The sequence below is a fragment of the Triticum dicoccoides genome, chromosome 5A, assembly GCF_002162155.2.
Source record: "Triticum dicoccoides isolate Atlit2015 ecotype Zavitan chromosome 5A, WEW_v2.0, whole genome shotgun sequence".
Classification (NCBI taxonomy): Eukaryota; Viridiplantae; Streptophyta; class Magnoliopsida; order Poales; family Poaceae; genus Triticum; species Triticum dicoccoides.
Genome location: NC_041388.1, coordinates 698,892,109 through 698,900,952, shown reverse-complemented (window position 1 = coordinate 698,900,952; position 8,844 = coordinate 698,892,109).

Below are 8,844 nucleotides of genomic sequence, written 5' to 3'. Positions count from 1 at the left end.
TGAGGAGCGAGGGGAAGGACGTATGTAGGGGTAGGAAAAATGAAAAGGCGGGAGCCTTACATTCTTCTTATGTAGTAGAGAATACTTGGTAAGTCAATAATACTTGGAGCACTTTAGGCGGTTTTTGGAAAAAAACTGTAGGAAAAAAACAGAGATGGCGTAGGAAAAAAATCATAATGGGGAAGAAGGAGGGTGGGAATGCACATAGGGGTATGGATGAAGGAAAAGAAAAGGGGAACTTTAAATTCGTTTTAAATAAAAATAAAAATAATAAGAGATAATCAAGCAGACTAAGCTTACTACCTGAGAACATTATCTTACCTGTCAGTGTGCTTATTAAAGGGAATATTCTTCCATCGTTGTGTAAGAGCACTTCTAACTTTTAACAAGCTTCAACTTACCACCCCAAAAGATAAGAGGACTCTGTCCATTGATCATGGGCAAACTTGGACATATTACATTATGACTATGGTGAGTATTAGTAAAAAAATGTCTTGAACGGACTTACTTATTTCTTTGGTATGTACCAATTTTTTTGCAAAATACTTTAATATATACTAGACATATCTTCTATCCACAAATGATTTTTCCATATTTATTTTGTTTTTATTTTCTTTTACCACAAAGTTGTTTTCTCCAATAATTGTAGATGCACACTTTTGCATGACTCGTTGTGAAAATTATTTGTATCGGTTCACTAGTTTTACTTGCACATAGTAGGTTATGTCACCTCAAATTTGAACAAATAAGATTGTAGTCGCTGGTAATGCACGAAAGTTCAGCAAAACAGCACACATATCCATAGTGTGCATTAGAACTTTTTTGAATTTTAATGCTTTGTCTTCGCAGGGTTCTGCAAAATTTACAAAGAACAAAATAACTAATATTGTTTACCACCTTGCTTTGATGACACATATGTGTGTAACAAATATTTACACGCAGCTCAATGCCATGGCCGATAAATGAAAAAAGGGATCAAATATGAATTCACATACTCTTATATTTCATGGTTTACAACCCTGCACTGATGACATTATTATTTCTGAACATCAATTTTATTGGCTTCCTAATTTAAACAAATGGAAAAGTCCATACTAACCCTATAAGATCAGTGATAACCTCTTGCTTGCCTGGAGGTAAGAGTACCACCGGATCACCAAAAATCAATGGCCCATGTTAATTCCGGAGCATCTAAAAATTCCTCCGCGTCTAATCACACAACAGAACACAGTCAATCGCTAGATAAAGAATCCATGGGATAGCGACTTTCATAGCTCTTTTTAAAAACATCGAGTATATATGTAGACAGACGTGAGAGTCGACATAAACCACCACGCGCACACAGTGACAACGCACCTACTGAAAATCGTAGTTTGAAGCTTCAAACTTGACAGATTGACCATAGAGACATCGCTATCGATGGAAACGTACCACCAATTAATAGAATGATCTGCATAAATGTAACAGACACGTGGCATCTAACCTAGGGTGTAATTCGTGGTAGGCCAAGAGTGCGACCACTCTCCTAACCATCCTACCCATATACTCCCTCCGTCCGGATTTATTAGGCCTAAAGACAACTTCTCTTAGACCAAGACACATAGTAATTTGCTCACATTAATTCTTCCATTCCACTCTCAATGCACTCTCTCACATGCATGCAGCCAATGAAAAAGCAAATATGAAGTGTATTAACTTTTCAGTCATGGCACCAACAACAATAGCTTTCAATACAACCAATGAAATGGTTGCATGCATGCACCTTTTCAACGATGGGCCTTATAAAAGGGGACATGCTTGTGATGCTGAGAGGCCTAATAAACCCGGACGGAGGGAGTACACAAATGATTATTTCTTGGTCAACTTAGAGACGTCCATAACCGGCGGCTAAGCTGCTGCTACTTGAGGATCGAGCTGGATTGCGCACTAGAGTAGTTTGGGACGCACCGCATGCCTTTTCAGATTGACGGGTCACAAACATTGCCGGAGGTGTGCAGTTATCTTGTGATCGCGGCTAAAGTTTGGGTGTACATTCCTATCACGAATGCATGCGTCTCTTTCTCCGTCTGGAATGGTGCCGCACCATGCATGAAGGTACATGCGTGCATCCTTCCCACAACCTTTTCCCTATCTTGCAGAGTTGTACTACCCCACTAGGAGTCATATATACTTACCAGCTCATAATCTTTATGCACGGTGCATGTAATGTATACATCCTTTCGATCACCTTTTTCTTATCTTGCACTACGTCTGTTTCAACAAATATATATCCTGCACTACGTACCCCACTAGCAGCCGTATACTGCTACACAAGTCATAACCTTTAAAAATATCTGTCGTCCATCCTAGCTCAGAGGGCACTGCCATGCACCACACAACTTTTTCCCGAAGGAGCAAGAGAAAGTGCTTCCGTGACATTCCTCAAGCCATGCGCTGATGTACATGGGCCGCGAGTGCACGCCGAGGATTATTATACTACAACTTGGTTATTTTTATCGATACTATATAAACTACTCCTTCCGTTTTCAAATATTTCAAATTTTATATTTCTCTTAAGTCAAAGTCTATTATAGAAACGGATTGGCTAACTCACATCTAGATGAAAATTAACTATGTCACATCTAACCTCTCCACCACATGATCTGAAGGCTCTAAGATTTGTACTGCACTTGTTTTTTTTTCTTGCCATCTGTTGTCTTTGCACGGTCGTGGCTTTGTTCTTGTGTTGGCTGAGCGTGTGCTGCTCTATACTGCTGGCGGCCTGCTCCTATTCACAGCGCCGTTGTTGCCCCTGGTGGCCTGCTGCTCTTTGGCATCGTGTTTTTTTTTTTTTGCCCTCTCTTGTGATTGTGTGTTTTAGTCTTGGCTTTTCCCTTTTGTTTTTAGACTGCGATGTTCATTTTTTTCTCTCTCTATATATATATATATATTTATATGCATTTTTCAAGATTCATATTTTTTTAGCAAGGCTCACGTGTTGTTGTTTGTCCCAGCACGAGTGATCTGCGCATCCTTGTCCATCTGTTTTTCAGTTATTTCCGTGTTTGTGTTTTTTTCTTTTCTTTTTTGAGCGGGATTGCTAAAACAAAACTGGATAAAATTCAGTGATCTCACATCTAGATGTCCATCCGTCCGATCTATTGTGTCTTTATTTTTCGCGCTCGAGTGATCGCCCGTAATCGATCCGCGCCGCGTTGTAGAGTCTAGACCGGGAGGTCTAGAGTGGAGCGGGACTGGTTTTTGCCCCCTTTTTTTCCTTTTTTGTTGGGCCGGCGTTGCCTTTGTTTGTGTTGGGCTATTTTTCGAATACGACGGGTCTAGCAGAGAGTATATTACATTGATACGGCAGTTTCCCTCGAGTTGTCATCCCTTGTTATTCCATTTCTACCGTTTTGTTTCGAATCCGAAGGAGACGGCCTGATCTGGCGGTCTGTGGCTCAGAGATGGCAGGGCACGTTTTTTTTGTTTTCCCCTATTTTTTATGCACTCCTTTTCCATGTTAAATTTTTTGTATACTGCATATGCAAGTGTTTGCCTAGTTGTTTTTTCACGGAAATAAAATTTTCCCTATTTTAGTTTGTATGTAAACCCCTCAACTCCAGAGTAGAGCTATTTGTAGTTTTTGTAGTCGCCTCATTTGCATGTAGCCATCTCGAAAATCGTTTTTTTGTAATTGCCCCAGTTGTAAGTCAACCATTAACTCGCAACTAGGGGGATGTATGTTGGTAGGGAGGAGGGGCAGTTGAGAGCCTTCCATCGAATCGCAACTAGGAAGCGTATGTTTGTAGGGCCCTAGTTGGAAATCAACCATCGACTCACAACTAGGGGGCATATGTTTGTAGGGGCCCAGTTGCAAGTCAACCAACGACTAGGACGCGTCATACTTTTTTGTAGTTGCCCAATTGCATGTAAACCATCGACTCGCAACTAGGGGAGACATATGTTTGTAGGGGCCCGTTTGCATATCTACCATCAACACACAACTAGGACGCGTCGTACTTTTTTGTAGTGGCCCCAGTTGCATGTTAGCTATCAAATCGCTACTAGGGGGGGCTATGTTTGTAGGTGCCTGATTGCATGTCAACAATTGACTCACAACTAGGACACATCGTACTTTTGTAGTAGCCTTAGTTGCATGTCAGTCATCGACTCAAACTAGGGGAGGGCATGTGTTGTAGGGGCTAATTTGCAAGTTAACCATCGACTCGCAACTAGGACGTGTCGTACTTTTTTGAAGTGGCCCCAGTTGCATGTCAATCATCGACTCATAACTAAGGGGTATGTATGTTTGTAGGGGCTCAGTTGCAAGTCAACCATCGACTCACAACTAGGACACGTCGTACTATTTTTGTAGTTTTCCGAGTTGCATGTCAATCATCGTCTCGCAACTAGGGCGAAATATGTTGGTAGGGGCTCGGTTGCAAGTCATCCATCGACTCGCAAGTAGGAGGGCCTATGTTTGTAGGTGCCCAGTTGCAAATCAACCATCCACTTGCAACTAGGGTGAGCATATGTTCGTAGGGGTCCAGTTGCAAGTGAACCATCGACATGCAACTAGTATGAGTCGTACTTTTTTTAGTGGCCCCAGTTGCATGTCAACCATCAACACACAACTAGGGGGGCGTATGTTTATAAGGGCCTAGTTGCAAGTCAATCATCGAATCGCAACTAGGGGGCGTATGTTTGTAGGGGCCCGACTGCAAGTCAATCATCGACTCGCAACTAGGCGGGGGATGTATGTTTATAGGGGCCCAATTGCAAGTCAAACATCGACTCCAAACTAGGGCGCCTCATAATTTTTGTAGTGGCCCCAGTTGCATGTCAACCATCAACTCACAATTAGGGGGTGTATGTTTGTAGGGGCCCAGTTGCAAGTCAACCATTTGACTCACAACTAGGACGCGTCATACTTTTTTGTAGTGATCTGAGTTGCATGTCAACCATCGAGTTGCAACTAGGGGGGCGTATGTTTATGGGGCTCAATCGCAAGTCAACCATCGACTCGCAACTGGGACACGTCGATTTTTTTTGTAGTCTCCCCGGTTGCATGTCAACCATCGACTCGCCACTAGGGGAACGTATGTTAGTAGGGGCTCAGTTGCAAGTCAACCATTGACTCGCAAGTAGGGGGGGCCTATGTTTGTAGGTGCCCAGTTGCAAGTCAACCATCGACTCGCAACTAGGATGAGCGTATGTTCGCAGGGGTCCAGTTGCAAGTGAACCATCGACATGCAACTAGTACGTGTTGTACTTTTTTACATTGTTGAGGAAATCGTTAACTGGTAACTGCTCGGTCAGCTGGTGAGTAGGGGATTAATAGGCTAATTGTCAAGTTAATCGGCCATTTAATCAATTAATTGGATGATTTATTGGGTAATCAGCTACTCGGGGACCCTATGAGTAGGGATTAATCGGCAAGTTAACTGGTTAATCGGATGAATTCTTGAACAGGGCTTTTTTATAGTGGCCCCAGTTGCATGTCAACCATCAACTCGCAACTAGGAGGCGTATGTTTGTAAGGGCCTAGATGTAAGTCAATCATGGACTCGCAACTAGGGGCGTACGTTTGTAGGGGCCCAGTTGCAAGTCAATCATCGACTCACAACTAGGACGGGGATGTATGTTTGCAGGGTCCCAATTGCAAGTCAGCCATCGACTCAAAATTAGGACGCGTCATACTTTTTTGTAGTGACCCGAGTTGCATGTCAACCATACTGAGTGTGTAGTGTGTTTGTCGTCCCAGTTACAACTCCACCCTCGACTTGCAACTAGGCGCGTAGTTTGTTCTCATCTCGACTTCAAGCCCACCAAGACTCGCAACTAGGAATGTAGTTGTTGCTGCCTCAGTTGCAAGCCAATCCTTGGTTCGCAATTGGGACTGGCCTTTTTTATTCACGCCCAATTGCAAGTCTGCCCTGGACTCGCAATGTGGCTCACCCTTTTTTGTCACACTTAATCGCAGTTCCACTCTTCACTTGCAAGTGGGCTTGAATTTATTTTTTTTGGTTGACCAAGTTGCAAGTCCACCATCGACTTGCAACTAGGCTTTGGAGTTTTTTTTGCCACGTCAATTATAAGTCCACCTCAATTGCAAGTCGTCATTTGTAACTCGCAACTGGGCTCCAAATTCACGACCATTTTTTGAATCCACAAAAACATTGATCTCATGAAATTTTCTGGAATCACAAATATTTTTAGTTTTGTGAACATTTTTTCAAATTCTTGATTTTTTTTAAATCGCGAACATTTTTCAGCTCGTGAACAATTTTTTTACTTGCAAAGTTTTGTGAACATTTTTCAAATTAGTACATAATACTACATAAATGCATTTACTTTTATTAAATATCTACTTGAAAATATAAGCTTTTTACCCCACATGCACTTCCACGTTTTGAAATAATCGGGCACTAATATATATATAGGGTCGCGCTATTCGTCACCCTGGGTGAGAAATAGTTATTCTTCACCCCCCCCCCCCTTTATTTTACCATCAATGCCCCGTAATTTTACGTTCCGTAAGTTTTGTCTTATTTCCGACGTAAAAAGAGACCGTAAGAAAATATATAATCGTTGTAAAAAAATATTTTACGTTATGTAAAATTACAAACGTAAAAACATAGTGTAAAATAGACATAAACTATAAATTTTCTTGGCTTATGATCTATATTTTTATTTTCTTATGCCAAATTTTACGTAGTGAATCAATATGAATGTAACTATTTAAATTGCAAACGCAATTTAATTATGAAATGATCGTAAGATTGCCTCGGGTGAAGAATAACCCTGGATGATGAATAGTAACATTATATATATATGGGGTAACTACCACCGGATGGTAGGATGGATTTTCCCTATATATATATATATATATATATATATATATATATATATATATATATATATATATATATATATATATATATATTAGTGCCTGTGTAGATGCTTTTTTGGGAGGTACACACTTCTGTGCTTTTTCTTGTGTGATACAACCGATCGTTGCTTTTCACAATCGTTGTTTTCCTTTGAGCAGACATTAGTATCGTGAGAAACAAACAGTTGGGCTGGACTAATGATGGTGACAAATAAACAGTTGGGCTGGACGTTGGCTACGAGCGACTTAGCGATCGGACGGAAACAAACAAATAGTTGCTGATAGATTAAAAAAAAGGAAATTGATGATGTCATCTTAAATGTGACATAGTAATGTCACATCTAGATGTGCCCTAGTCACATCCTTATAGAAATATATGTTATGATGAATTAATAAAGCTAATTTGGCGTTGTAGTTGTTGGTATATTTTTCTACCAACTTTGCCAAACTTCAAGAAATTTGACTTAGAACAAGCCTGAAACTTCAAATATTTCGGAACAGACGGAGTAGCTGCTTGCGCTTCTGATTGAAGCTGCATCATTGACCATATTGTGCGATCTAGTAAGAGCTCCGGATAACGCTAATTATTAGCCGCACTGTTGTTAATCATGAGCTAATTGCAGCATCAGCTGCTTATAGTCCAGAATACTTTCATGCCATGATTGTTGGCATGATTGATGCTAGCATGTGTGCATGAGCACTGTAGTGCCATTTCGGGAAGCAAAAGTATAGTAATTAAACTACAGTACGTTGGTGAGTTTAACTATACATCCATACTATTATATGTCCTCACAGGCATGCAAGATTAGTTGTCGTATCTATGCATTTTGTATCCAGTGGCTGCATGCCGGCCGGAAGAGGGCGTCGGCTGGGGTTTTTGGCATAGTGCTTAACTGTAGTTAGCGCCTGGGCGACGGCATCGATCGTTCTGTCCGTTTTGAGGTGAGGTTCACCAGCGAGCTAGCAAACAGATACATACAGCTAGTAACAGGGTGGAGATCGATGAAGCCGTAGATGTATGTCATGGAATCAAGATGCACAAATAATTTAAGCGGAAGTGCATCTCAACAACAAACACCCGTGAGTGACGTACGTGACATTGGCAAATTAAGCTTAGGTGTGTACGGCTCCATCAGAGTCGAATGATGCACGCATCACGGGATCCAGTTAGTTTCGGGCGTCCAGGCATGCATGCTGGCGTGCTAGCTAATTGACAACTCGACGAGAATCTCCTCTCCTCTCCTCCTGTGTGGCCTCTCCGAGTGCGACAGACGTAGATGAAGAATTCCAACGAAAATTAGATGAACTAGCCAAGGGCAAGTAGCCGATCCCCAGAAAAGCTAGCTGATTCCCTAAAAACTATAGAGGAGCAAAATTTCAGTTTTACTCTTCTAACTGACATCTAGCCGATCTCCTAAACCGATTATTGAAGTAAAAAAAAAAACTGTCCTTGGCACCACTCGCTCTTATTTTTACTCGGCGTCCACCTGCCCGAGCAAAAAAAAGCCCCCTCCTCCCTCGGCTGCACCCACCCCACCCCCGCACCACATCTACTCTGATGCCTCCCCTCTAGCCTCCGCCGGCCACCAGGTGCCATCCTCGATGCCCTTAGGACCTGCCGCGCTGCTCCCTCACCCGGACTTGGTCCTCTCCTACCGCCAGTGATGCCTAAATCGACAAATCGGTGCTTGCAGTGGCATGATTATTATGTAGTGATGCACTGGTGGATGTGACCGACAAAGCTCCAAGTGGAAGCGCATGCAAACATATTGGACAAAGCACGCATGCATAGCCACAACCGGACCAAGTGGGCCTTGTGTCCCAAATGGGCCAGTCCGTTTCCCATGTTCTACTCTTTTTCGCCGGAGATTGCACCTTCACTTCACGGGTCTTGTCACTGCTGCTTATCGAGATGGCGTATGAAGGACGCAGTCGTCGGATGGGAACAACAAGGACTTAGACGACGGATCCCG